Below are 5,733 nucleotides of genomic sequence, written 5' to 3'. Positions count from 1 at the left end.
ATGGTCCAAAAGTGAGGTACCTCTGTTCTATGACCAGCCTGATGAAAAGAGCAGTTGTGTGCTCTTGTCCATCAAATCATCATATCTATATCCTGATTTGCTCGATATATTTTACTCTATCTTATATGCTTTACCATAAGAGATTGGCAGGCATGTGGACTCATCATAGCTATTATATATATGACCTAGTTGCTTCTTTACATGGCAACACACATAGACTTATTCTACCCCCTCAACTTGTAGCTTTACTTTAAGCTAGATAGAATATGTTATAGACAGGTAGTATTGTATGCATGAACATGGGACCTTTTTTTAATTGGTGTAAAACAAGTTACACATTCTTTAGCTGTAAAAACATCTATTAGACTGTTATTGTTAGTTAAATGACCTATATTTTTAAAAATTTTGTAGCACTCAAGTTCATTTGTATGCATAATCAACATGGTGAAACTTCTAAATATTTTTCTTCAATCCTTCTATTTTTCCCATATTAAGATGTGCCTTTTTTTTACAGGTTTGTAAGGCCTCAATTCTTTGAGATCAATCCTTTGTTTTCCTTCGTTCAATATGTAATAAGGCTTTATGCTGATTAATGATGATATTGGAATGCTTAGTGGGTGTTCCAGTTGATCTTTTTGCCTTCCCTGGCCTTTTAGGTTGGTCTTGTTGCCTTGATTTGATACTGAAATGTGACATTAAGCATCATCTTTTTAGTGAATTTACTTTTTATGTGAAGCTAAAACCTTTTTAAACTGTCTTACTACTAAAAGAGTAAAAGTTCATTACATCAAAAATAGAATGAAGGTTCTTTTACTGCATAGTTTGATCAAAACTTATCTAAATTCTGAATTATTGCCCTTTTACTAATTCACTTAAAATTCAATTGATAACAACTCTCCATTTTGTTTGCCTAATAATTATTGTGGTGAAATCTAATTATATTATTTCGTGGGAATTGTTAGTATGTGATTTTATACCTATTAGTTCATCTGCTTGATTGTGAAAGATGGTTTTGGAGACTTGAATTCTTTTAGTGTATATTCATTTATGTAATAATTAGGGAAGATTGAAGTCTGCTTGGAATTTTTTTTTTCATTGACATGCCTTCTTTTACTAAAAACCATAACCACATATTGAGACAGAAAAAATGGCAGGGAACGAGAGATCAAGTCATTCATGAGCTTAGAAAATCATATTTGGCAATTTGCCGTACATTATTTAACAAAGATTTGAGTGCCAAATTGCACTACTCGTTCAACTTTTACTAAATGTAATAGAGTTTTTTATATATGTTAAAATAAATGAATAGTTTTACTTATTTCAATGAACGGAGAAACTGGATAGAAGAAGAATTATCAATGAAGATTCTGATCACTTTCATTACAGTTTTCAGAAGCACTAGAATTGGACTTCTTGAGAGCTAAGCCTACTCAAATTGCATTATTATTTGGCATTGATGATCACTATGTCAGTTTCATTAAATGCCTTGGATGATGATACACTTTGTTAACATGTTTCCTTTTTTTGCATGTATTGATGTTTTCTTATGCTTGAATACCCTTATTTCGAAAGAAGAAGTTGTTAGCCGCATTCTATCGTTGGTTGGTTGGTTTAAGAGGCAATTTTCTTAAAAAGATTTGATTGTTCTTGACGCTATGCAGGGATTTAGAGGCTTTGGCTGCAAAATGTCAACTTCGGAAGGAAGAGAGAGGTTCCTGTATAGTGGTATACAACTATAGGTATACATTCTCCAAAGAAAGTCTAAAAGGTTAATTAGTGGCATTTTTTTCCTCTTTGGATTGTGGTCTGAGCATTTTGTCACAATCCGTACTTTGTTTTACTTCTCCCCTGCAAGCAGATCAAGAAACCATAATTGTGCCTTTCGACTAGATGTGTAACGAGAATAGCCAAGAAGAAAAAAGGTCCTTCACCATCCACTCTCTCTTTCTATCAGGGCTCTGCATATATTTTCATCTATTATTAATATTTATTGCAGAAATCAAAACATAAGAATTTTGATAATAGTGGAAAATGATGTCTTGTCTTTTGATGTATGGAAACCCTTACTTTTAGTAAGTTTTTTTACTCCATAATTTTTTTATGAAAGTTGGTTGTGGTTTTGGTTTGCTTAAATTATTAGGTGGAAATTATATTTCAGAGATTGTATTCTCTGTATTTTTTGGCAGATGGCTCCCTAGTGTTAGACTGTTAGTAATTTTGATCTATTATTTTATTTAGATTCTCTTGTTGATGTATTGATCGATGCATGTGCTGAAATGTGTTGCAGGCTCAAAAGATTATGTAGACATATATGTAGAAAAGGGCTGACAACTAATGCTGCAATATTTCAAGGATGGAAGAAAGATATATTAAAGCTATTTAAAGATTTCAATTAGTGACTCCGAATTGTTCCACTACAACTAGTCATGAATATGTATTTGTAATAGAAAACTCATTACTATGAGTAGATATTGTACATATGCTATAATATATTTATATGTAATAATTTTAGGCATAAATTTGTTCTACATGTATCTTTTTAAAAAAAAAAAATTTTTATTAATATTAGTATATTAGAAATAATTGTTAGTGAATGAAATATTTTATTTGGTATTCTAGTTATTTTTTTAAAAAAATTTGGACAACAAAAAGCGTCCCCAAATTAGAAAATATGGACAGGAAAAAGCGTTGCTGAAATGTTAGATAGCAAATGTATAAAAATGTGGACATAGAAAAGCGTCACCAATTTTAATATTCTTGACCTGAAAAAGTGTCGCCAAAGTTAATAAAGCGCATCAAGTGGCAAATTGCGACGCTTCGTATAAAAATTTGGACACAATTATGCGTCGAAATTCGCGATGCTTTTTGATGTCTAGCAAAATTTTCGACTCACATATTTTCAACACTTTTTAAAAGCGTCGATAAATATTTTTGCGACACTTTTAGGTGTCGAAAAAAAGGCTTAAAAGCGTCTCAAAAGCACGCTTTTTGTAGTATATGTTTGCCGTTTTAAGGTTTATTGTTTTTTTATTTCCCTCTTTATTGCAAAAATTATGCATTTTTATGTGATGATTTAAACATTTCAGAATAAAGCAATAAACTGTTATATTACTTCTATTAATTTTTTTAATTAATAAAAAAGAATTTTTTATGTCAAATAAATAATACTCATTTATTATAATCATAAATAAACGGAGGTAGCATATGATATTCTACTGTTAGTGATGTTGATCATACATTTATTTTAAATAATTGAGTTGGTTCAATGGTGATTACGGATTAGTAGAACTTTTTAGTGTGACAAGAAAATTAAAGGACCACTGACCAAATTATTAATTACCTATGCAAGGTCCCTTTTCCTGTATTAATTGAGAGCTGTCTACCTAAAACAAATCTGGAGATGAAAGTGATAGAATTGATTATTTTACCATAATCGTTAACCATTAATAATTTTAATACAGAGTAGTTGATATTTTTGTTTCTTTTCTGGTCAAGGAATGGATTACGTACACAAGGCCAATGGTTACGCCATAAACTATTTTGTCATGAGATATCTAGAGGTATTATTTGGTTGGCATGAGAATTAAATGCTCATAGGAAATTTTATATTAGTGGTGCTGAAAATCTACATCAAATTTCGTAGAAATATTATATCGTTTTGTTGTTGTGAAGACATTTGCACGCAAATAATAAGAATTTGGAGTAACTAAGTGGGGGCCAATTTCCATGTATTTTGTGGCACAAACTTTCATATGTGGTTGATCACACCTTGTAACCAGCCACAAATTTTCTTTTATGAAAGAATGGTTGGGGTTACTCGGTCAGTCAAGGATTACTCACTCGATCAGTCAAAGGTTACTCAGTTGGTCAAAGATTATTTAATTTGATCAAGGACTACTCGATTAGGGGTCACTCAATTAGGGATTAGTTGGTCAGAGCAAGGTTTCTCGTGTATTAGCTGGCCACACACAAAAGTAGCTAATTTTATGGGCAATCATACTTTCATAAATTTGCAAATCTTATATTTCCACATTTTACAATCTACCAAACAAACATCCGAACAATTTCCTTAGAAATTGTTTAAATCAAAATTAATTCCCACTTTGCTTTGTTTTAAAAACTTATTCCCTTAATAGTGTCTACGTAAGATTGGGTATTTGCTTTATTTTTGTTTTTTTTTTTATATATGTATTTTTTTTATTAGTTCACTGTAGAACCGCAATTGGGGGCAGTGGTTTTACAATTACAGACGCAATCGTTGGTAGCAGTTTTATATGAAGAATTAATATTGCTATTGACAATTCATTTTGCAAGTTTTTTTAAACCATTCCACTAATATCATCTCACTATTTTACATGTAGTCATCTGCAAGTTTTTTTTTAATTGCCCCACCTGCAAAAATTTGATCAATCATGAATAAGCATTTCACAAAAGTAATCGATCTTTCGTACAAGCTGAATGTTTTTAACTCCCCTCCCGTGGTCTGTAGTAGTATTATTTTGGAAGAGATACTCAAAACTCGATCTTTTGTCTGTAATGATGCTACTGATGGTCATACACTCATACACCATCTAACCAAAACGCTAGAAACTATGATGTAACTTATTTAAACCTCCCACAATTTAATCGTTATCTTTCTACCAAAAAAAAAAAAAAAAAAGAGAAAAACAAGTTGAGGAGAGAGAAAATGGAAAAAAAAGGGAGACATGGTACAGAGAAAATGTCAATTATCAATCAGTTGCATTTCTACACTGAACCAAAAAAAAAAAAAAAAAAAAAAAACCTAATACCCGATCCTACACGGACACTATTCAGAGAATAAATTTTTAAAACAACGCAAAGTGGGAATTAATTTTGATTTAAACAATTTCTAAGGAAATCGTTCATGTCTCTACTCTCTCAGAGGGGGACCTTTCACCGGGGCCATTAGGGGTCCGGCCCCCGGTAAATTGATAAATTGTTGAAATAAATTAGGTAATGAACTTAAATACCCTTATTTTACATATAAAATATTAGAGCATAGTGATTATTTTGTAGTGAGAGATAAAAGATTCAAATCCCGGCCCCTCTAATAGTTTTGACTAAGATCCGCCACTGTACGCTGTAGCCATTCTATCCCCATGTCATCATTACCTCCAGCCGATTTGCTACCCAATGTGAGGCGCACATGTGTCTTAAAAAGTTAAAATGCCAAAGGCAAGCCCATAATAAACATCAAAACCTTCCTCCAAGTGATTATATGAAAAGGCCTAAACTTTCTCAAACAGTTGTGGGTTTCTCGCCAACACCTTCCTCCAACTGATTTTTCTTTTTTTTTTTTTTTTTTTTAAAAAAAAAAAGTCCTCAAGGACACTAAATTTCATTAATATAAGCCATGAACAATAATGAATACGAATTTAACAAAATAAAAAAAGTCCTAAAGGACACTAAATTTCATTAATATAAGCCATGAACGATAATGAAAACGAATTTAACAAAATCAAACAAGAATTAATCGGGGAAGGGCTAAGAATCCAAATACATAAATATAACAATTCGGCATATTCTCGATTCGTTGTCTCATACAACTTTTTGAGTGGATCCGTCGTTGCTTCGCAATTTTGTGAGAAAGTAAATACTTGTGCTAATTCTGTAACCCGAATCCAAGCCACAATCAATAGTAACCCCGCACAACCGGAGACCAAATTAAGCACAAATAAAACCTTGTCTTTTGAAAGAGTACGAAAAAACTTG

Source organism: Chenopodium quinoa, unplaced genomic scaffold (genome assembly GCF_001683475.1).
Source record: "Chenopodium quinoa cultivar QQ74 unplaced genomic scaffold, ASM168347v1, whole genome shotgun sequence".
In the NCBI taxonomy this organism is placed as follows: domain Eukaryota; kingdom Viridiplantae; phylum Streptophyta; class Magnoliopsida; order Caryophyllales; family Amaranthaceae; genus Chenopodium; species Chenopodium quinoa.
This window is presented reverse-complemented; position numbering follows the sequence as displayed.